Source organism: Stenella coeruleoalba, assembly GCF_951394435.1.
Source record: "Stenella coeruleoalba genome assembly, chromosome: 10".
NCBI classification, from domain to species: Eukaryota; Metazoa; Chordata; class Mammalia; order Artiodactyla; family Delphinidae; genus Stenella; species Stenella coeruleoalba.
In genome coordinates, this window is record NC_137156.1 from 88,793,183 (window position 1) to 88,819,181 (window position 25,999).

At 39.1% G+C, this 25,999-nt stretch overlaps 1 protein-coding gene across 6 annotated transcripts in view; it reads right to left on the minus strand.

The window, feature by feature from the left end:
• CNTN3 (contactin 3) overlaps positions 1-25,999 on the minus strand; it is a 321,453-nt gene that overhangs the window by 268,321 nt on the left and 27,133 nt on the right. The window contains exon 1 of one of the 6 annotated variants that reach the window (XM_079933637.1): positions 6,337-6,953. The exons of the other annotated variants lie outside the window; for them this stretch is intronic. The gene's annotated coding sequence lies outside the window, so the exon portion shown is untranslated. Of the gene's footprint in view, positions 1-6,336; positions 6,954-25,999 lie in introns of those variants that run through there. 6 annotated transcript variants of the gene reach the window in all.

Here is a 25,999-nt window from a genome sequence, read left to right on the forward strand (position 1 = left end):
TATAATGATATACAGATTTTGCACTTGGAGACCAAATGCAGAGGTAAATCATGTATTTTGTCCTATTGGCTGTCCCCTAATAGGACAAAACATTTTGGTAAGTTTCTCCAAAAAATAAGACGAACAAGAATCTTGGAGAAGCTGTTTCCAAAACCTATTACACAAAGCAAGTGGATGTGTTCAACATAGGGGTAGACTGTAGTGGTCCCCTCAGAATGAGGCATTCATGACCTCAGCTACTGGAAATACAGGTGACTGAGTCGTACAGGAGCTAAAGAGATTCAGCTAAAGAGAATCACCTCACTCAAAGTTGTTCCTCCCTCCTTAATGATAGCCTGCATGCAATTACTGCCTTTTGTAAGGTGGTATAAAGGCACAATCTTAGAACTCAGGGCAAAGCAACCCTCTAGAGCCATCACAGCCCAGATCTCCCCATAGGAGGGGCTTAGACTTTAATGTAGCTGCATCACAGTTCACCTCCTTCCTTGGTTCAATCCTCTTTCCTTTATTCTCTCACAGGGCCTCATCCTGAGAGCACTCCCAACTAAACTTCCGGTATGCAGATCTCTGTCTCACAGTTGGTCTTCCAAAGAACACAATCTAAGGTACCTTCCAATTTTAGGAGTAAATCTTTGCAACATTCCTCAACAACTGTGACTGACACATCCATGTATTTCTATGCCATATATTAAAAATGGTGATCTGAGTCCTCCTGTTCTTTTTTTTTTAATCAGATGTATATCATTTCAAGAGTCAAATGGAAAAAAGAACAGCATAAAGATGATTTTCATAGTCTTGAGTTTGAGTCCTTAACCTGCTATTTAGTGTCTCTGACTTTGGGTAAATTACTTAATATCTTTATATATATATATATATATACACTATTTTCTTTACCTGTAACATGGTGTTAAATAAAAGGACCTGTGCTCAGGGAGTCATGTTAAGAACTAAATAATCAAAGGCACAAAAGGTAATAAGCATACAGCCAAATAAAAATTAGCTATTATTTTCATAATTAAAATTACTAGGAAAAAACTCACACAAGTGGGTTTAAGCCCCAGTTGTGACACTGTGAAAGCTTTACCAAGTTTCCTTGCCTAGCCTATACCTCGGTTTCCTTAACTGCAAAATGAAGAAAGCAGAGGAAGAACTGCTAAGCTATTTTCTCCAAAAAAAAACCCTGTTATTCTTTAGATACAAAGACCCAAATGATCTGCATCAGTGGGGTTTTTGGTATTAACAACCCCGGGGATGCTGCTGATTCCTCGGCAGTGAAAAAGCGGCATTGGCCGCCCCTGCTCCTCTGGGGCCTTGTTAGAGCCTTGCTCCCCAGCAGCTCAGAGGAACCCATGTTCTCAGGGACTTCGGTGTTTGGCAGTGGCTGTGGGCACCTTGTGACTTACCCAGCCTACTCCAGCGAGCAGGGAGCTCTGGCGCTGGCAGCCAGTCTTGACAGAACCGAAGGGTAAACATAGAAGATTCAAATAAACAAAGACAAACACAACCAACCTGGACCAAAAAAAAAAAAAAAGAAAAGAAGGAAAAGCAACACTGAGCAATATTTTAGCACTTGTGCAGAGCACAAAGGAGAAAAAGAGTAAAGGAAGAAAGTCTGCCTCCTTAGAGGAAATGGAGATGCAGCCATTCTAATTTTACTTCGATTTTTCCCCGTCTCTTTTAGATGGCTTCCTGATCACACTATGCAATTGCTTAATATAATAATATAGATTGTGTGGCTCACCAAAGTGTATTTTAGGCACCCATTACCAGAATCATGGAGACAACTGTGTCGGTTATGATGGAATTTAGCATCCAAGACACTGGGGCACTCAAATTATCCAGAAGTCCAATCGCTGAGTCCAGAACACGCATCTCCAAGGACAGTAAGATCTTGTATCATTTACTCAGAGGGAAATTCAATAGGCACGTTATTTTTCCTGTCACCCATGTGGACTGGATGACTATAAATCATGGCAGTACACAGTGTCAGCACCACCCAGGCTCTGAAGCCAGACAACCCTGGGTACAGATCCCAGCAGTGACCTCACTGGCTGGCTACCATCAGCTCCTCCTCTAGAACAGGAATAACAATGGCACCTACCTCTTGAGGACTAGATGAGTTAATACCTATAGAGCACCAAATGCAGTGCCTGGTAAAGGGTGACTGCCTGATAAGGGTTATTTTTTTTAATTTATTTTTTATTTTATATTGGAGTACAGTTGATTTAAAATGTTGTGTTAGTTTCAGGTGTACAGCAAAGTGATTCAGTTATACATATATATGTATCCATTCTTTTTCAGATTCTTTTCCCATATAGGTTATTACAGAATACTGAGTAGAGGTCCTGTGTTATACAGTAGGTCCTTGTTGATTATCTATTTTATATACAGTAGTATGTATATGTTAATCCCGAACTCCAAACTCCTAATTTATCCCCCCGACCTTGCCCCTTTGGTAACCATAAATTCATTCCTTAAGTCTGTGAGTCTGTTTCTGTTTTGTAAATAAGTTCATTTGTATCATTTTTTAAATTAGATTTCACATATAAGTGGTATCATGTGGTATTTGTCTTTCTCTGTCTGATTTACTTCACTTAGTATGATAATCTCTAGGTCCATCCATGTTGCTATAAATGGCATTACTCAGTTCTTTTTTTTTTTTTTTGACAAGTGGTTATTGATTTTTTAAATTTATTTATTTGGCTGTGTTGGGTCTTAGTTGCGGCATGCGGGATCTTTCACTGTGGCACACAGGCTCTTTGTTGCTGTGCACGGGCTCCTCTAGTTGCGATGTGCCGATTTCTCTCTCTAGTTGTGGCGCACAGGCTCTCTAGCTGCGGCACACAGGCTTAGTTACCCTGCGGCATGTGGGACCTTAGTTCTCCGACCAGGGATCGAACCTGCATCCCCTGCATTGGAAGGCAGATTCTTAACCACTGGACCACCAGGGATGTCCCGTTAATTCTTTTTTATGGCTGAGTGATATTCCATTGTATATATGTACCACATTTTCTTTATCCATTCCTCTGTCGATGGACATTTAGGTTGCTTCCATGTCCTAGCTATTGTAAATAGTGCTGCAATGAACATTGGGGTGCATGTATCTTTTCAAATTATGGTTTTCTTCAGATATATGCCCAGGAGTGGGATTGCTGGATCATAGGTTAGCTCTATTTTTAGTTTTTTAAGGAACCTCCATACTGTTCTCCATAGTGGCTGTACCAATTTACATTCCTACCAACAGTGTAGGAGGGTTCCCTTTTCTCCACACCCTCTCCAGCATTTATTGTTTGTACATTTTTTGATGATGGCCATTCTGACCAGTATGAGGTGATAACTCATTGTAGTTCTGATTTGCATTTCCCTAATAATTAGCGATGTTGAGCATCTTTCCATGTGCTTTCTGGATATCTGTATATCTTCTTTGGAGAAATGTCTATTTAGATCTTCTGCCCATTTTTTTTTTTTTTTTTAATATTTAGCTGCTTGAGCTGGTTGTATATTTTGGAGATTAATCCCTTGTCGGTCACTTCATTTGCAAATATTTTCTCCCATTCTGTGGATTGTCTTTCCACTTTGTTTATGGTTTCCTTTGCTGTGCAAAAGCTTTTAAGTTTAATTAGGTTCCATTTGTTTATTCTTATTTTCATTACTCTAGCAGGTAGATCCAAAAAGATAACTTCAGACTATACTACAGAGCTACAGTAATCAAACAGTATGGTAGTGGCACAAAAACAGAAATATAGATCAAGGGGAACAGGACAGAAAGCTCAGAAATAAACCCGCACACCTATGGTTAGTTAATGTACAACAAAGGAGGCAAAAATATACAATAGAGAAAAGACAGTCTCTTCAGTAAGTGGTGCTGGGAAAACTAGACTGCTTCACATACAAGAATGAAATTAGAGCATTCCATAACACCATACACAAAAATAAACTCAAAATAGATTAAAGACCTAAATGTAAGACTGATTACTATAAAACTCTCTGAGGAAAACATAGGCGGAACACTCTCTGACGTAAATCACAGCATTATCTTTTTTGGATCTACCCCATTATTATGGATGATGTTATTATTGATGATAACCTCAAGAGAAGTCAAGATATTTTTTATACATGCCTCCGATGTCTTTTGTATAAATGCCTTATAATTTTTAATTTTACATATGAAATAAATTATATGATGAAATTTATGTCTATTTACACATGTACACATTTATGTGTATACATGAATGCAAACACAAATTGATAGAAATTTAGAAATAATCTATCAGTGCCTCCCATCTCCAGGCTATCACCCCAGGAAGAACTACCCTAGTCTCTTAACAGGATTATTGAAATTGACATTTAACTAGTCTGCTTCTACTCTTGCCCTCCTCCTTTTCATTCCCCTTTCAGTAGCCAAAGTTTAAAAACCAAATCAGCACTTAGCCCCTGGCTTCAAACTCTCCAATGGCTTCCCACTGTCAATGGAATAAAATCCAGACTCCTGACCATGGGCCACACAAGGACCTCCACCTCTGGTCCTTGTCTCTCCCTGTAACCTCTTCTTTCACGCTCAGCCTCCTGCACTACACTCCAGCCACTGTGGCCTTCTTCCTGTTCTTCAAATAAGTCAGATTTATTCCCTCCTCAGGGTACCTGCACTTGCTAAAGTCGGTCTGCGAATCTTCCTTCTGCCCCAGACTGGCTTTTCTTCTCATGTTTCTGGTCTCCACTCAGGAGAAGCCTCCTTCCAGAAGGGTCCTCCATCCCTCGCCTCCTCCATTACAAAACCTTGTTGCATCATCCTCATAACCATTATCACTCTCTGGTTTATGCCGTTCATTTATTTTTACATTTATTGTTCATCTCCTTTCCTTTCACATGGAAGCTCCATGAGAAAGGGACTGGGTATAGCCATCACATCCTCAGCACCTGCTACAATACTTCAGACATAGTTAAAACTCACCAGGTACTTTATAAATGAATGATTTCCTGAAATCATTTTTTTATAGAGCAAATGCCTTCTCATACACCAAGAGAACATACAATCATGTTTTTTATAGAAACGCATTTTATTTTTATTTCTACTGACCATATATTTCACAAGTAAGAAAGACTGAATTGGATTTAGCATTCAAAATGCAGCTCTGCAAGAGTCTTAGAAAACGTTTCCAGAAGATATGAGTAAGCTATTCTCACAAATCTGACTCAGCCAGGACAGTAATTCACCTAAACCCTTGGGACTGAGATCCTATAAACCTCTTGGCATATTCCCCGTATTTCCACCAGTCACATCATTTTATATTCTCATTCCCAGCAGAAACGACTGACAACACAAAACAAAAAAAAATTGCTAACATATTTGCAGGTAATGGATTCTAGTATATATGACTAGCTGTGAAAATAAACACAATCCAAGTTTTACACAGTCAGATCTGAGTAAAAGTAAATTTAGACCTGCTTTTGTTGCATCTGGTGTTAGTTTCATAATTTCCCAAAATAATACTGTTTTTCTCCCTTTTTAAATTTCTCATTTGTGTGTGTTTTCTTCCCCCTTTAAATCTTTCTTTTGGTGTCTAAAGGGAAAGCACACACATCATTTTTATTTCTTCTCTGTTTGCCAAAGAATTAGATGCTATGGCAACAGCACTCAGAAAATGATTACTGAAAATAATTAGGACCTAGGCATTGACACAAATTATATCCAGGTAATAAATTTAAAAGAAAAAAATGAGGGGCTAATGATGGGGCCAGAAAGGTAAATCCTTTTGCTCAAAAATAAGCTGGTGAAAGCTTCTATACTCTTGAAAACACTGGCTGCACAAGCTTTTTCCTCTCTGCCTGTCCCTTTGCAACCCTGGCTCAGCACTGAACTCTGCCTGGATGCTTCATGCTAACACAATTACAGAGCACTTTCACTCAAGTCACCGGGACTGCCTCTCCCTCCAGGACACTTTAACTTCTCCAACCCTTTCCTTCAAAGCAGTTCAGACAAAAGAAAGAAAAAATTACTGTATTTGACCTTAAATCTAATCACCTGAATTTCAGTGCAATTAAAAGCAGTCAAAATGTAAACCCCCCAGTGAGCTTCTATTAGACAGGCTAGGAGACACTGAGGCATCCCCAGCATGCAAAGGGAGAACGCCCATTTGAGAATAATGATAAAGCAGCTGCAGATGTTCAGTCAATTAGATCGCCTGATTAGCTCAACGTTCCAATGCATCATGCAACTCAATAATGGGTTGCCCCCCCACCCCGTTCCTTTTCTGGGGGAATGGCTTTAAACAGCATACCCAGCACAGATGCTGGGTTCCACCTATTTGTTTCTACACATTCTGCTACTCAACCCACCTCTTCTTTCATGTTTCTTTTGGTTGCCAAGTTGCAGATGTTTCTGCCTTCTCATTTCCCCTCTTCAGAGTACCTTTTTCATTTGAAACCCAGTAAGCCAAAAAAAAAAAAAAAAATCACATTAATTCTTCAAATTGTGGGAGTTAAAAACAGACACATCACTGTCTATTGAAAAGGTTACATCTGCAAGTGCCAAGTTCCAGGATGTTACTGCTAAGTAAGAATGGAATCCACTTTCCAGTCACCCTCACATTCCCATTGCAGGTGGAGTGGACTTCTGCCATTCTGTCTGGGTAGCCACCATCCTCATTTCCTACACGTGAGAGCTCTCCCCAAATTCTGAAGCAGTATCCCCCAGAACAGAATGAGAAATCTATTTTTTTCAGTCACCAGAAACCTATTTTCCCAGGCTCCCTTGCAGTTATCATGGAGCCCATGACCTAGGCTCTGACCAGTAAATCCACCCTCCCCAGACTCTGAACGGGAAGCTTATGGCACAGAGTCACAGGGACTGACAGCATCCATCTCAGTAGAGAGGTATGGCCATGGTGGTACATTTCCTGGAGAACACACAGCAGCGATTCTAGCACCTGGATCTTATACGGGTCAAGATATTCATGACAAAAGGTGTGAGGTCCACGGTTTTTGGCTGTGTAAATTCTCGGCTTAGCTCTCTGGCCCTCAGAGATATTTTCTCCTTCACTTATCAAACATCCTTTAAATAAATTCCCTTTCTGCTTAGACAGGTAGAGTCAGCCTATACTGCTTACAAATTAAGAATCCTGACAAATATGGCCAGAGGAGAACAATGATATGTGATGGTTAGCATATAAGCTGGTACAAAGAAACACATCATGCAGTGACCCAAATAAGACAGACAATTTTTTTTTTCTCTTAACTGTCCACATGTCAGATGTCAATAGCTCTGTGCCATAACGTCACCCAGGGATCTAGCTTCCTTACAGCTTTTTCCGTCCTCCTCCTCTGCAAGGTCCAGTTTAGCTTCCACCATTTTCACAGTTCAACACAGAGGAAAAGGAAAATAGTTGAGTGGAGTACAAGTAGTTTTCTTTTTTGATTTTTTTCCTACTACTGCTGTAAAAAAAATTCCACAAACTTTGTGGCTTAAAAGATCCTAAACTTATTACCTTGCAGTTCTGGAGGTCTGAAGTATAAAATGGATCTTATGAACTAAAATCAAGGTGTCAAAAGCATTCCTTCTAGAGGTCTTCCAGTTTCTAGAGGCTGCCTGCATTCGTTGGCTTCGGTCTCCTTACTCCATCTCAAAGCCAACACTCTAATCTCTGCTTTCATTACACCTCTATGACCCTGATCCTCTGCAGCCCTCTTTATAGGGACTTTTGTCATTACACTGGGCCCACCCACCTGGATAATCCAGGATGCCATCTAAAGATTCTTTAATTAATTGCATATAGAAAGTTCCTTTTGCCACAGAAGTTAACACACGTATTCACAGGTTCCAGTGATTAGGACATGGGCACACTTGAAGGACCATCATTCGATGAACCACAGAATGGAACCCAGAAGTAGAACTTATCATTTTCACTCATATCCCACCAATCTGAAATTAGCCACATGTCCACCCCTAGCTGCAAGGGAGCCTGGACATTTCAAAAAACCTTCTGAACCTGTGCCCTGCCAAAACTTAGTAATAATGGTAATGGGCAAGGTTTTCTGTAACTGAAAGGAAGATGAGAAGAATGGAAACTAAGTGTGTCAGTCAAGGTTGTCCCAGCAAGAGAGAGATGGCAGATTCAAAAGGTGTAACTGAGAAGAGTTCAATCAAGGAACTATTCACAAATGTATGAACAAGGTTAAAGAAAATTATCGTGGGATATTATGTTAAAATTAGCAACAGCTGAGAGCTCTTACCACTCGTAGGCCTAAAGGGGCAAAGGGAGGAATGTATGTCTCCTAGGGCTGCCATAACAAAGTACCACAAAGCAGCTGACTTAAAATAACAAATTTATTCTGTCAATGTTTTGGAGGAGAGAAGGCTAAAATGATGGTGTTGGCAGGGCCAGGCTCCCTCCAAAGGCTCCAGGGAAGAACCCTTTCCCTACCTCTTCAAGCTTCTGGTTGTTGCTGGCAATCCTTGACCTCCTTCAGTCTGTACCAGCATAACCCTGACTCCATCTTCACATGGTTCCACTGGTCTTTCAATCTCTTTCTCTATCCTTATAAGGACACTGGACACCAGTCCTTGGGTTTATTTAGGGGCCCACCCTAATCTAGTATGACCTCATCTTAATTTGATTACCTCTGCAAAGATACTATTTCCAAATAACGTCATATTCACAGGTACAGGGGGTGAGGACTTAAACACAGCTTTTTGGGGGGTACATAATCCAACCCACAATAGAGGTTTTACCAGGCACTGAAGAGGGGCTCTAGCTTAACAGAGCACTGTGTATGAGAAGCTGTGGCCTCCAGTTCACGAACAAAACCAGTTTATGACAACCCAACATGGATACAGATGATGGAGTGACCACTGTGATTGCACTCTCCTCACCCTCTGATGTCTTGCCATCCACTGGCTGATCTCAACTAGAAGGTGGGGCTGGGCAGCAAGAAAGTCCGTTAGAGTAATCCATACGAGTCAGCCTCTCAGGGCACAGAGCTGACTGGAGAGGGGCATAGAATGGATGTGGAAATGCAGAGTCTGCGATAGCGGGCACTTAAAGCTTCTGCCACAGGGACCGTCATGAACACAACACTTCAAGAGGCCTCCTAACCCTTGATAGATGTGTATCAGGCAGCAATCAACTCACCATGTTTGAGTTCCTGCTGTGCGACACATACCAGGATAAGCACTAGAGCAACTACAAAACCTGAAATATGGCACCTACGGTGACTTAGTTGGTGGAGAACAGAAGGCACCTGCCTATCTTCCAAGAGGGAGGCCCCTTTGAATCTTGAGGAGATAAAGGGTGAAGGCTTTTACCACAAGATCATTTCCTCTGCTGACAACCTGATGACGGCTTCTGGGTATCTGTTTTCAAGATGCTCAGAGCTTCATGGAGGAGACACACAGCTCAACAAAAACAATTTGATGGGAGATTTAAGAGTATGTAAAAGAGCTAAGAGAATACAAAGAGGGAACAATTTGCTGGGTTCAATACACTGTTGGTTATAATTTACTGGATTCCCTCTCCTTGAAAAATTGGTAATCTATGAAAAATAACTACAGGAGTATCTGCATTAGCAAGATTGGAACAGTTCTTGGTCTTTCTCTGTAAACTGGGAGTTAGTAACTGAGGTCCACTTGGTGACTGCTCTCAAGAACATAGTTCCTAATGGCAGTCCCAAAACTTTCTAAACCAAAAGAGAAGGAGATTGTTAAGCATTTTGGCAGCCATCAATTTTCTATGACTGCAAGACAATATTCTATCAGTGCTGTCCAACAAAGAAATTGTTGTTTAATAATTTTTTAAAAAAGTATGTGACATTTAAGTAGGGATTCCTAAGTGATTTAACAACAGCAAATGGAAATATTCTCATTTGTATTTAAAGAAAGGCTAATGCAGACTCTAAATACGTGTGTTTGCACTTCAATGTGAGCATATGTATATGTGTTTGGGGAGAACAATTTCCTTCACTCCTTCCATGTGGACTAAATCTCATTAACTTACTAGTGCACTTCTTATTCCCCTCCTCCAGGCGATGTGGAGTGACAAGTGCCTGGTCCTGTCGGAAACAATAAACTGAACACGCTCAGCTCACTACACGCTGCTCTCCTTTGATTCCAAGCTCGTTCTACTGATCTTCTGGAACAGGGTCTGTGCAGTGAGGCCTACCCTGTACATCTTTGCTTACTAGAGGACAGACACATGTGCTAGTTCTAGGGTTCAGCCTTAACAAGCCCACTTAGCCAACAGCACTAAAACTCTGCTCTCCCACTTGGCCTCTACCAGTAACAAAGGTAACAATTTGGCTTCCATAGCCTCTTCTTTGCTTTATTTTCCATTGTTTCAGAATGTAAGTAGGTAAACGGGTTCTATTTATTGGGGGCCCTCTCAAAGCCTTCAGCCTTCAGTGAGCCATCTCAGGGTGATATGAAGTACACATCAAAGTGCCAAAGTTGCTGTAGCAAATGGTGCTCTCAAACACTAAGACCTGTGGTTTCTAGTCTTAGATTTTAGAATGGGAGTAAGGAAAATGAATGTTGATGGCTGAGTCTTGGACTTTAGTGTATGGGGAAAAAAAAATTATTTTTTAAAAAAATATTTATTTATTTGGTTGTGCTGGGTCTTAGTTGCAGCAGGCAGGCTTCTTAGTTGCAGCTCCAGGGCTCCTTAGTTGCGGCTCTCCGGCTCCTCAGTGGTGATGTGCGGGATCCTTAGTTGCGGTATGCGAACTCTTAGTTGCAGCCTTCATGTGGGATCTAGTTCCCTGACCAGAGATCAAACCCAGGCCCCCTGCATTGGGAGCATGGAGTCTTATCCACTGTGCCACCAGAGAAGTCCCAAAAATAAATGTTAATGGTTGGATAAACATTATATGAGGCCAAGAGGGTTCAACAGCCATGACCTGAGAAAAAGAATTCAAGCCTGGGGCCTATGGTAACTTGAACTTGGAGGATTTAGGGAATACGGTTGGTATTCTACTAAGATTCACTGGGATCCATTTGACAGGTCCTGTGCGTCTCACTCCCAGTTTCTGTATGCTTTGTGTCTAGACATTCATACCTGTCACCTGTAACCTCCATTAAAGGCCTTTCCTCGTGTTACTAGAGATGGATCACCTTTACAAGCACAGAACAGAAAATGCCTGGGAATTACATCCCTTGGTGTGACCCAAAGCCAATAGCTGAATGTGTGGAAAGCCCAGCCCCCTTCCCTTAAAATGGGACAGACTTTGGGGGGTAATTTACACTGCAAGTTCCTCGCAGGATCAGGATCAGCCAGGATTTGCCCTGAATCTGCCCACTGCTTGGCTTATTCCCCTTTCCTGTCCTGTTCCTTACTTACCTACCAGTCTCTTCAGGACACATTTCCTCAAAAACTCACTAACACAAACGTCCTCACCTCGGGGTCAGTGTGCAGGTATCCAACCTAAGAAAGAGACACCAGAGCTTTGCCCCAAGTGAGTAACTATTTCTACAGAGGCAGGAACTAAAGCACAACCCGGGCCTTAAGCACAAGTGCAGAGGCAGGTAAGCCAAGCCAGACAGCAGTGGCAGGGGAGGCAGGACTGTTTCCAAACAGGTGAGGTGGGCGGCCTCAAGCCTCAAGGGCCGGTTGCTGCAGTTGACTAAGGAGACACCGTATTCCTGGACAAGACTGCGGCCAAGATTTTATCGCAGAAAAAAAAACCTTGGTAGGCTTTGGGAGGCAAAACAATTTTTGCAATTTTTAACAGAATTTCTCCACTTGCCACACAGAACTGGAGCGCCAGGCCGAGGTCAGCAGCACTAAGTCCAGAGCCCTAGAAGCCATTCTGTATTCTGGGCCACAGGCAGGAAGTTGTGGTAAGACTCACACTGAAGTCCTTTTGCTTGTCCACGGGTTCAAGGACAGAAAGCCCGCAAATTACTCAGTGACTTTAAAGTATGATCATAGAGGTGGGTGAACTAGTAAGGTCTGGGTCTTGAGGAAACATGGAAGAGGAATAAATAGAATTCGAACCAGTTTTCAAACACAAGTACTGGTCTTCAATAGCCCCTGAGGCACAAGCTTCAGCAGAACTGACAGTAGCCTCCAGTCCAAGGATCAGCTAAGGAGACACTTAGGTAGCAGAAGGGTTACAGAGGCGAGGAAGTGAAAATGCCCAGCATCAGGAGAACTGCTGCATCGAGAGATAAGGCCCACGCTCCACTCAGTGCTCGACGGAGTGAAAATGAACACACGGCTACTGGATAAGATAAATAAGACCTACTAATTAGAGCTACCATCGCTGCAATTTTTTTTCACTTTGCGTATTAATTTTCTGTTGCTGCGTAACAAATTACCACACATTTACTGGTTAAAACAATACAAATTTATGCTCTCACAGTTTCTGTGGGTCAGGAGTCTGGGCACGTTTTGGCTGCATCCTTGGCTCAGGGTGTCACCACGATGACCTCAAGGTGTCAGCTGAGGATGTGACCTCACCCAAGACTCGGGGTCTTCTTCCACGATGACTCGGGGTGTTGGCAGAATTCAGTTTCTTGAAGTTGTAGGACTAGGTTCACGTTAACTTGTTAGCTGTCGACCAAGGTCCACTCTTAGCTCCTGGAGTTCGCACCCGAGTCTTTGCCACATAGGAACCCAAGACAGTCCACAACATGGATGTCTGCTTCCTTCTAAGCCAAAGGAAACTCATCCCTCTGCAACCAGTTGGAGAAAATGCTCTGCTTTTAGAGGCTTACCTGATTAGATCAGGCCCACCTGAATAATCTCCCTTGTGTCATATATAAGGTAACAGAACCAAAAAAGTGAGATCTCATTATACTCAGAGTTCCACCCATATTCAATTAGATTATACAAGTACACCAGAGGCTCAGGAGTCTTGAGGCCACCTTACAATCCTGCCTACTACACTTTGCAAAACAGAGTAATGTCCAAAATACCATTCTCTGAGTTAGAAAAGCCGTATGCAAAGGTGGATTCTTCTACTAGGTACGGCACATGGATAGCGTCAACTTGAAGCTCTTATGAAGAGACAGAGTTTCTGTTCATGGGGAAGATTCTGCAAGTGAAGCTGAAATCAAGATACTCTATCAGCTTCTCTTGGTCTTGGAGCATTGGGTCTCTGGCAACATTAAATGCTGGGTTCCACAAACATATGCTGCCTAGGATAACTGCCCTGGAGACTTGAGACAGGCTTTTTTTTTTTCCAACTCAGATTATGTCGCAGTGGAGCCAATGTTGTGTGATAATCTTGTGTGTCACATTAACTCTCTGGCTCTTTTAAACGAAAAGGCATCAGAGTCTTGGCCTCAATTTCTGAGGTCTTCCTTCCTCAAACTGCAGGGATCACCAATTTTCCGAGGCATCACTTAGAATAAATTGGAGGGAATGGATTTTGGAATCTACTGTTACTAACGGTTTTGAAATTGTAACTGAAAGACAAGGAATTTGATTGCAGATTTTAATGCATTTGAACTTGAACGTGTTTGCTATTTAACTTCTGAGAAGGATCTGACTTTTAGACTGAACATTTTCCTTGGGTATATGATAATAGAGCATTTATTCATGTTTGAATTTAAGGCATTTCTAAGATAACAAAATATAGAACTCAAAAGAACAAAAACATCATAGTGTGTCACATCTGCATGGATAAGTGCTTTTACATGAAACTATAATTTCTGAATTACATATATCTGTATATGTGTGCTCGGTAACAATATAAAATACACTTCATACTGTAAATTGCAGTAAATGTAATTTGAAAGCCGTTTAATACATCTAAAGTGTTTAATGTGGTCTCTGGCACATAACAAGCATCACTGTATTTCAGACAGTGTTCCTATGATCAGCAGAATCAGTGGCTCTCACCCTGGCTTGACCACTGGATCATCTGGGAGCTTTAAATCTCCTGGGAATGCTTGCTTCCTCACCCCTACCCCACGCACCCAGATTCTAATGTGATTGGCCTGGGTTTTTATGAAGATGGTGATTAGCTTGGTGGTTCAGACCTACAACTGGGCCTTTCATTGTTGTGTCACCCTGGACAAGCCACTTAACTTCTCAGGATTCAGCTCCTCCATCTGTAACATGGGAACTATTTTATTGCCTGCTTTATAGAACCCTTTCATAACAGAGTTATTATGAGGCTTTAATGGCTTAATATACGTAAAGCACTTAGCATAATGCCTGTCCTCTATGTTCACAAAGTGGTAGCTATTATTCAGACACATTAAAAACCTATCACAACAGGAAACATGAACTCATATTTATTGATGACTTTTGTCAAAAAATAATCTAGTCATTTCTTTAGATAATACACATTAGGAACCATCATTTTACACTCTGAAACTAGGAAACAAAACTTACAGAACTTGAGGTCTCTCTTTGATTAACACCAATATAAATCCCATGTTAACATACTTTGTCACTTTCTTCCTGTTCAACTATTAGTTGCCCAAGTTCATCTTTTCTCTTTCTGGCTTTGCAGGCTTCCACAGCTGTCAACTAAGGCATAATATTATTAAATGTCTCACTGGTGGCTTTAGGTCATATACTGACCTCTGCCTTAACTGCCCCACCATCTGCGCTCCACCTGCCGTGGGCCCCAAGCCTTTGCAAATCTTCTCATCAACTTCTTTAGGGTCTCTGAGTTACTTCTAAGTGAGTAAAGGAGCCTGCCTTGCTTAGCTCTTTCTTCACTAAGAACTACTATACGCAAAGGTCACCAACTTACATACATAATGCATTTCAGTTTCCTGGGTCTCCACGGATGGCTAAGTTAAAAGCAAATGCCACTTTTCACCCATCAGGTTAACAAACATTTTAAAATCTGGTAATATCAAATACTGATAAAAAGTAGGCCAATGAGAACTCTCCTGTACTGCTTGAGGAATGAAATGAGTGCTATCGCTTTGAACGGCAACTGGAAATTATTCAAAATTTAAAATGGACTTATCTTTGCATGATACACTTACGGATGAATCAACAATTAATTCTGAATATCACATGAAAAAGAAATCTTCCCACATTTGAAGAAAGAGGCATAGCCCGTGACATTCACTGCAGCCCTGGGACCAATAACAAAAAGCTGGGACCAATATAAATGTTCATCTGAAAGGGAATGGCTAATTAAACTATGATATATTCCACTACGGGATAAAAGGAAGAGTTTGATCTACTTACAACATAACATAATGTTAAGTGATAAAAGGATGATGCAGAATGACACATTATGACATTATTTTTTTAAGAGAACATACAACACTACTGTGTGTGTATGTGCAAGTGTGTGTGTGTTCGCAAAAAAGGCCCACAACACACAAATGCAACTCTTAAATTTGATTATCTCTGGAATGGTGGGGAATTTTACCTGCTATTTGGATTTTATTAAAGGATATATTTATTAATTGTATAATTAAATACTTGTTTACCAAATTCCAATTTTTAAAATAAGAATAGCTGACCTCTATTCTTCTCCTCCCCTTGCAGCAGATAAACTGGTGATAAGTGAAACCTTTTATGAGAAGCCAGGAGAAGCCAGGGGACGAGGTGCCTGCCTGCATGCATGGGAGGATACCCGTAATCTAGAGAATGAGTAAAGTCTGAATTCATCTAACTTTTAAGTAGTTCTCTGTGAGTGCCTGGGGGGGACTGCAAGAGCCGTGTTTAAATCGCCATATTGGAATACATTTAGTGCTTAGACAGACTGAAGAGAATGGAAGTTCCTCTCTTATCTCCACAGAGCAAGTGGGGATAGCAGTTTCCATAAGGCACATGATTCCCTGCCTGAATGCCTAAAGCCCAGAGCTGCGTGCCTCCTACCCAAACCAATGGAGGGGATCAACTGGACACCACTAAATTGGGAAGGACCTATTTAACCTGAAGGACAGCCCAAGCCTCAGGGAAAGGACATAAAGAGATTGGCACAGCAGACTGTCTGAAGGTGGCATGAGATGGGGGTGGGCGACGGGGCAGGATAAAGAAAGGAAAGACTCTTTAATTGTGTAAGCTTTCATAAGTACCAGCTCCAAAACACTGGGCTACCACAGTGTAAGCTCAATGCATTCCCTCTGCATTTATATTTCAGAATCTATATAATAAGTCACAATCACCATTGGTATTCTGATTACGGAAGATAAATTCTGTAGGAATGAAAGCTTAGAGTAGTCAATGCCCAAGCCAAGCTATATAATAGTCTAGGAGTCATGGTCTACCTATACATGAAAATGTTTTCAAAGGTTCAAGACATGTAAAAGTTATACTCGACTCAAATATCCAACAGTCAGAGACTGATTAATAAATTAGGGTATACCCACTACTGGAATATTATGTTCCTATTAAAGGAGGTAGTGGAGAAAGAGCTTGTTCAACATAGAAAACTGCTCAACAGAAACAAGAAGTGATGAATTTCAACAGAGGTGCCCTGAAGCAGACAGCCTAGGACTGAATCTAGGATATGTCATTTGTGATCTGTGGAAACTTTAGCAAATCTCCTAGCAAGTCTCTTAGCTAAGACTTCAGCAAGACTCTTAAGCTGTGTCTTAGTATTATAAAGCATCTGACCCATAGAGGCTGTTGTGAGAATTAAATTTATTTACACACACACACACACCCCTCAGAAGGGTGCCTTGGACTGAGTAAATGCTCAGTAAATAACAGCTATTATTATTAACATTATCATTACTCAAGAACTGCCATTAAATGGCACAAAAAGCTCATAAGTCAATGAAACATTTTCCCGTTTTGAAAAAGCATATAGATTTATACATCATCTATACTGATACAGAAATAGCTCAAATACACAAAAACATATATGTATATATCAAAACTCAATGATATAGGAACTATTGAAAAGAAAAACCAGCTATTGTTATTGAGTACTCTTTATTTCTTCTCTTATTTGAATAGGACAGCTGTTCAAGCCAGATCATCAATGTTTAATTTCTGGCGTGGCTACTTGTTAGCTTGTAACCTTGGGAAATTTACTTAACTTCTCTGGGCCTCAGTTCTCCTCATATGTCAAACAGTAATAACATTTATATCTACATTAAATGAGAATGAAATACTTATTTAAAAATCGTGCTATTTACCATGCCACATGGATCACTGAAGATCAAATGATTTAAATATACATGCCAGACATAAAAGCAGCATGTCAATTTTTGCTTTCTATCATAAGTCTAAAAAATGGTTAGAGGCTTCCCTGGTGGAGTAGTGGTTAAGAATCCGCCTGCCAATGCAGGGGACACGGGTTTGAGCCCTGGTCCAGGAAGATCCCACATGCCACGAAGCAACTAAGCCCATGAGCCCCAACTACTGAGCCTGCGGTCTAGAACCCGTGAGCCACAACGACTGAGCCCGCATACCACAACTACTGAAGCCTGCGAGTCTAGAGCCTGTGCTCCACAACAAGAGAAGACACCGCAATGAGATATGCCTGTGCACCACAATGGAGAGTAGCCCCTGCTTGCCGCAAGTAGAGAAGGCCCTTGCACAGCAATGAAGACCCAACGGAGCCAAAAATCAATATATCAATAAATGAATTAAAAAGAAACTGGTTAGAATTTTCAGATGACATGACCTTATAAACAGAAAATCCAAAAGAATCAACAAAATAACTACTAGAACTATATGTGCACAATGGAACATTATTTAGCAATAAAAAATAAAAACACTGGGCTTCCCTGGTGGCGCAGTGGTTGAGAGTCCGCCTGCTGATGCAGGGGACACGGGTTCGTGCCCCAGTCCGGGAAGATCCCACATGCCGCGGAGCGGCTGGGCCCGTGAGCCGCTGAGCCGCTGAGCCTGCGCAACGGGAGAGGCCACAACAGTGAGACGCCCGCGTACCGCAAAAAGATAAAATAAAATAAAAAAAATAAAACACTGATACATTCTACAACAAGGATGGACCTGGAAAACATAATGCTAAGTACAGGAAGCCAGATACAAAAGGCCACTTATTGTATGATTCCATTTATCTGGACTTTCCAGTGTCAGGAAATCCATAAAGACAGAAAGTAGATTAGTCATTGGTAGGAACTGGAGGGGGAGGAGGATAGGAAGTGATTCCAATGGGTACAGAGTTCTTTTAGGGTGATTAAAATTTCTGGAATTAGACAGTAGTGACGGTCGCACAACCTCTTGAATATGCTAAAACCCACTGAACTGTACACTTGAAAATCGTGAATTAAATGGTAGGTGATTTATACTGTATTTCAAGAAAAAACTACTGCTTAGAACGCTTTTAAAGAACTAAACTGAACTTCTTTAATTCCTGGCCATATTTCATCATGACGAAACCAAAGCCACTTAGGTTTGCCTTTGAACTTAAAGATTTTCCCATAGAATTCATGTCTTTTTTCTCTAACAAGGTTTTTCTTTTTCCCAGTGTCGTACTTATGTTTTCAGTCATTCCAGTAGCCCCAATCACGTTTGCAATCAGATGTTACCAAACTGAATTAACCTATTTTTGTAAGATTCTTGGAAAAATCAGCTTTTACCAGACATTTCTTGAAGGATCCACATTACCTCCCTATACTTAGTCCTACCACTGAAAAAAAATTAAAACTGTTGGTGAGAAAGTGAATATGAGATATTAAAGAGCATATTGATAATTGTGATGAAAATATATGCTTTTCTCTAAAGAATTTTCTACCTATTAAAAATAAAGTGATTAATTTTTAAGATATGTAATTGTGAATCACCGCCCCTTCAGTCTCTCGCACAAGTGCACACACACACACCCCTACACACATGATGTTTCAAACTGCAGAGCCAAATCTTTTGTGGCTCCTTGATTTAGGGGGGATATCTCAATGCCTGGCTTTGTTCCCCAAAATTTCCTTCATTTTTGGGTGTCCCCGTCTTAAACCATGTGAAATCTTTCTGAGAGGCTTCTCAGCCCACAGAGTTACTATGGAAATACCTGCTATCCCAGCCCACGGGGTTCCAGGGAACCCAGCACCTTTACTTTTTCAGAGACAAGCCTGGGTGGGTAAACTGTTACTAGCATGGCCATTGTGGTACCCAGAGCTCAGCTTTCCTAGGTACCCTATACATTCTGCTGCCCCAACCAAACCTCCCCCACAGCCCAGGAAGATTCTACCACCTGTGGAGGGTTGGCCACAGGCACTACTGCTTCCAACACCCAAGACCTCCACCTTCTTCTGTTAGGTTCCCTTCTCCTGCCTCCTATGAGCACATTCCCCTCCCTCCTCATCCCTCTCCTCTTCCTTTTTCCTTCCCTCATATCCAGAATCTGAAATTTTTCCTGAGAGGCAGTGCAAAGGAATATAGTAGGAAAATCACACAAATTTATATCTTCAGAAATTATCCTGCCTGGCAGATATGTGAGAACAAATACAGGTCTCTGACCTAAGCATATCAAATAAACTTCCAATATTTTCATCAGTAAAATGAAAGAAGTTGGAGAGCTAATCTTCCTAGCCTCTTCCTTCCCATTTAAAAGAGAAAAAAAAATTCAATATTACATATAATATGTCTAGTTAAAATGGAACAAGAGAAATTCACCCCCAAAACCTAACCAGACTAAACACAATTTTTTGAGTGTAGGAAAAAAATAATCCTTCATCTAGCCACAAGCAAGGAAGAAACAATCTCACAAAGCAACAGAAATTGAAATTACATTAATCATTTATATGTAAACCAGAAAAGAAGTTCTTTTAATGGCTGAGATAAAAATTAAGAGTGATCGTACATTTTTTTCTATTAAAAAAGCCCTTAAACTGTATCTACTCTTTTAAAAAGTTTGTATTTCTGATATTATAATTTTAAATTTATACTAAGTGAAAAAAGGCGGGGGGGCACATACCCTGATGCTTAATGATTTTTTTTTTCTATTTAGAAAAGACAAAAAGTATTCCTATGCACTGTTTTTAAACAAGTGCATGTTTTTCTTTTTTTGTGGTTTTGTTTGGTTTGGTTTTGGCCATGCTGCACGGCTTGCAGGATCCTCCTAGTTCCAGACCAGGGATGGAACCCAGCCCCCCAGGGTGAAAGCCTCAAGTCCTAACCACTGGACTGCCAAGGAATTCCTTTTTTTTTTTTAACAAGTACATGTTTTCAAAGAAACAAATTCAAAGAAAGCCTTAAATCCTACTTCCCTACTTTCCAGTATAGTGTTTATTTTCTGGGCTCAGACTCCCACTTTGAAGCTGATTTTACTTCTCAGATTAACCGCCAATTCCTGAAGAATCTTAGTGACCATCTTTGACTTTCTAAGGAGAAGCAGCAGAGAATTCATAAGCAGAGTCTTCCTACTATACCTGAGAGTAATGTAAATAAACACCTCCTGGGAGTTTACGGTATCCCTACTTCATTCAGGAAGGAAAACAAAACACACACCTCTCCACAGAGAACGATCCACTTGCTATACCCAGAATACAAAGTCAAGTCCTCATGACCTAAAATCAGGAGAAATGCCATTCAGGGAACCATGCCACAGATGTTTTACATGAATGGATAAACTAATATCAAATGAGTATCAAATGCTTCCATGCACTATAAAAATGAAGACTTCACTAAAACAGATTGTTAATCCAAGGGATATCAGCAGTTTCTTTCTTGGAAGTTGTGATTTCTAACTGCTCAAACTTCCCAAGTGATTGCATTAAAATGCATCTGGCTTCATTCCTCGATTGGCTTCACAGCATTACTTATTCTATTATACATTTCCAACAGTGAAGGAAAGAGAAAGAATTATAGTACGTGTATGTTACTGAAATGACCTCAAACCCAAATAGCATAGTTCTCTCTCATTTAACCAATGCATATTTCATTTTTACTACCACACAAAAGCTCAAGTTATTCTAAATTATTCATGATCACTCCTTCTCAGTAACATCCATATGTTCTCACTCACCCAAAAAAGAAAAGCCATTTCCATTCTTGATGAGTAGCATTTCTAACCTATCACCTTTCTTTACAATGAAAGAAGGTTTTGTATTTCAAAAAATAATCATTATAACATTGGCAAAAGCTAAAGACTTGTGTCACATACTAGCATTAGTTTTTGGCAAAAGTTTTATCCTGAACCAACGATGGATGTTACTGACAGAAACCTATGATTAGATATTTTAATATTAATTATGTTACCGATACATATGCAGTTTGCAGAATCTTGAAACGTGCTTGGCACAAGGCAAGCATTTTATACATATTTGTTGAATTTACTAATGAATATCTAACTGATGTAAGTTTCATTTTAGATTTTTTAAAAAGGATATATTTATTTTAAATTTTCTATATTCCATTACAATAAATTTCTGATAAATCCATATCAGTCTGCAAAGTAAACATTAAAAATAGCAACTTCCTTATAAGGTAAAGCTAATGCTCTTTTTTAACTCCCTATTTTAAAAGCCTAAATGATTGTATACTGAAATTTCTCATTTTTGTTAAGCAAGTTATCAATAGAGATAGACTATTAAACAGCCCTGTAACCAGACTCTGGTTATAAAATATAAAAGAAAAAGTTGAAGCTATAAATACACTATAGGAAAGAGTGCATAAATAAAATAAAGTCCAGTATTATACTACCAGATGCCACAGTCAAAGGTTTCTCCATTGTTGGAAATTCATGTAAAAAATTACAAGTAACACACAACTTAAGGAGATTCTCATGCAATGCAACACTTCCAGTAGTGAATTAATGAAATCCTGTTCTGTGAAATACTGACAGGTCATCTAGAGTTAAATGACAGGAGTGTTCCTCCATACAGTGGAATATGGACATCTGTTCTCTACAAGCCCATGCTACAAATTCATTTACAATCACATTCATTAACCTGAGAGTATTGCATCAAGAAATCAGGAATCATTAACAATTCACAGCTGGCTACAGTGGCATGTTCCAGAAAGGTTAAAGTGACATAAAGGACCCCATGACTTATTATATTTTCTATGTGTTCTGGAAAGGCCTTAGGGAAGGGGACAAAAATTACAAGGTTTTAATCACTAGCTGCAAAAGTTTACCTAGTTTTAAAAGATTTGCCTAGCTTTACTTTAAAAATTCCATGTTTGTGGATTATACCTCAACAAAGTTAAAGAATTAAATAAGTAAATAAATTTTTAAAAATTAAAATGGTGAATTCATCCCCTTCCTCAACAGGAGTCGTGTGAATTCATGTATGCCAGTATGTGACACTCTTACCTAAACAACAACTGAGTTAAATGTAAACAGACTACTTTCTGCAATTAAAAGGCACAGACTATCAGACTGAATAAAAAAATAAAGGCAACTATATGCTTTTTAAAGAAATATACTTTAAATAGAGGTAACAGATTAAAAGTAAATAGGTAAAAAAAAAATTACCATGCAAACTTTAAATATCAGAAAGCTAGTGTTATAAACCTAGATTTAGGTTTATTTTATACAGCAGACAAAGTAGACTTTAAGCCAAAGAATATTACTCAAACTAAAAAGGGCATTCCATAATGATAAAAGGATCATATCATTAGGAAGAGGTAACAATCCTAAATGTGTAAGCACCTAACAACAGAGCTTCAAAATACAAAAAAGCACAAACTGACAAATCAGAAAGAGAAAAATCTACAATAATAGTTGAAGATTTTAAATGCACTTTTTCAGTTATAAATATTAATAGAACAGGTAGATCCTGCCCACCCCCCACAGAAAAATTCAGTAGAGACAGAGAAAATCTGAAAAATAGAATCAGCCCATTGTACCTAACCAGAATGTATATATCACTAACGTAACAACATAAAATGCATTCTTTTCAAGAGCACCTGGAACATTTACAGAGATAGACCACATGTTGCTCTATAAAATAAGTTTTGAAAACATCAAAGAACTGAAATAATAAATAGTATCTTCTCTGACAATAAAAGTATTAAATTAGAAGTTAACTAAAAAGAACACATTGACAAATCCACAAATATTAGGAAAAAAAAATATACGTTTAAATAAACCATAAATCAAAGAAGAAATGAAATAAAAACAGAAAATATTTTGAAATGAAAACCAACCTATCAAAATTGTGCGTTGCAGAAAATGCAGCTCTTATAAGTTTACAGTTTTAAGCCTTAATAGTGAAGAAGAAAGGTTTAAATTAATCATCTGAGATCCTACTTGAGAAGCAAAAATAGAGGAGCAACTGAAGTTCAGAATAAATGTAACAAAGAAAATATTTTAAAAAGAGCATAAATAAATGAAATTTTAAAGAACAAACAATAGGGAAAATCAACAAAGTAAAATATTGTTTCTTTGAATACATTAATAAAATTGATAAATCACTAGCAATTCGACACAGGAAAGAAAAGAGAGAAAATAAAAAATTACAGCATCACAACAGATCCTGCAAATATTACAATGATAACAAAGGAAGATACTGCAAACGACTTTATGCCATAAATTCATGGAATTTGATAAAAAGGACACATTGCTTCGAAAACAAAAAATACCACAGCTGATGCAAGGTGAAGTAGAAAATCAAAGTTACCCCGTATCTATTAAAGAAACTGAACCTGAAATCAAAACTTTCTCATAAGGTAAGCTTCAGGCCAGATAACTACATTGGTGAATTCTAACATCAAGAAAATAATAATTATTTTACACACTGTTTCAGAATATAGAGGAAGGAGGAATACTCCCTAACTCTTTAAGAGGCAGCATTATCATAATACTAAAAATATCTAACATATTACAAGAAGTTATAGACCAATATTTTCTCATGAAAAAAAATCCCTTAAAATCCTAAAAAATGCAAAAATCCTTAAAAGTATTAGCAAGTTAAACACACAAATATATAAAACAAGTAATAAATACATCATGAAAAAAATGTGGTTTACCCCAAAATATAAGATTGGTTTAACATTCAAAATACCAATCAGTGTAATATTGCCATGTTAATAAAATAAAAGAGAAAGAAACATAATCATTTTCAACAGATGAAGAAAATGCCTATGACCAAAGTCATGACCTTCATGATAAAACTTTCAACAAAGCAGGAATACAAAGGAACCACCTCAATACACTAAGGAGTATCCACAAAAACCCTATAGCTAACATTTTTCTTAATGGTAAAAATTAAACCTGTTCCCAGTACCATCAGGGAGAAGGTAAGTATGTTGTCTGTTACCAATTGTATTCACCAGTGTACTGGAGATCCTAGACAGTGTAATAAAGCAAGCAAAGAAAATAGAAAATAAATGGCATTCAGATGGAAAAATATATGTATAAAGTTCATTATTAACAGCCAATATAACTGTGTTTTAGAAAACACCATAAAATCTACAAAAAACGCGCACACACACACACACACACAACTACTTGGATTAAAATGTTGCAGAATACAAGGTCGATACACTAAAATCAATCATATTTCTAAATACAACAATGACAAATTGGAAAATGAAATCTTAAAATTATACTTATAATAGCATGTAAAACCATCAAATACCCAGGAAGAAATAAAATAAGTATGTGCAATGTTTCTACACTGGAAACCACAAATATTGGTGAGTTAATGATGACCTAAATAAAAAGCTATGCAATGCTCATTGATTTAAAGATTAAATATTGTTATGAGGTCCATTCATTCTAAACTGCCTTATAGATTCAATGCAATTCCTTCCCAAATCCCAACAGGCCCTTTTGAAGAAACAGATAAGATTAATCTAAAATTTACATGCAACTGCAAAGGATCTAGAAGAGTCAAACAAATCTGAAAGAAGAGCAAATTTAAAGGACACTAATTGATTTCAACCTACAACAATTAAGACAGTGTTGAGTTTGCATAGATAGACAAAGAGATCACTGGAAGAGAAGACAGAGTTCAGAAATAGACCCCAAATACTAGGTCAATGTTTTGGGGTTTTTTGTTTTTACAAGGCACCAAGGCAGTTCATGGGGGGAAAGTGTTTTTAATAAATGTTATTGCAAAAATGGATAGCTATATATTAAAAATCCTCAATACCTTTGTCACTCCACCAACAAACACTTACTTGACATGACTCATAGATCTAAATGTCAAACAGCAAACCAGAAAACTTGAAGATCATATGTGAGAATACTTTTGTGACCATGGGCAGGACACACAAAAACACTGGTAACTTCAAAAAAATGATAAGTTGGATTCTTTCAAAATTAAAAATATCTCATCATAAACAGTAATATCATTTAAAAAATTAACACACAAGCCAGTTTACGAAAAATATTAACAGTACACTTATATGCTGAATATGTAAGTAAGAAATGAAAATATAGGGCTTCCCTGGTGGTGCAGTGGTTGAGAGTCCGCCTGCCGATGCAGGGGACACGGGTTCGTGCCCCGGTCCGGGAAGATCCCACATGCCGCGGAGCGGCTGGGCCCGTGAGCCATGGCCGCTGAGCCTGCGCATCCGGAGCCTGTGCTCCGCAACGGGAGAGGCCACAACAGTGAGAGGCCCGCGTACAAAAAAAAAAATGAAAATATAAAAAGCCCTATAAAATTGGGCAATACACTTGAATAAACATTTCCCAGAAGAAGATGTATAAATGATAAATTAGCATATGAAAAGATGCTTAACAAACATTAGTCATGCAAATTAAAACCAGAGTACTATACACTTTCCCATTTACTAGAATGGCTAAAATAAAAAAGACTGACAAATGTTGGCAGAGATATCCCCAGATAAGAAATGTAATAGGAACCTCCAAACACTGCTGATAGGAATGTAAAATGGTACAACCACTTTAGATAACTGCTAAGTGTGTGTGTGTGTGTGTGTGTGTGTGTGTGTGCACACACGCATGTATGACCCTATGACAAAGAAGCTCTACACTTAGGTATTTAACCCAGAGAAATGAAAGCATGCCCACAAAATGAACAGTACACACATGTTTCTATAATCCATATTTATAACTGTGTCATTTCTACCTGTGGGATTTTAAATTATGGAGGTGACTGAGAGAAGACACAGAGAGGAAAATGCCACTGAAAGAAGATTCACTGCTTACATTTCCCAAGAGAAGGGGGCATGCCAGACCACAAAGGACCACATGGGAAAACACC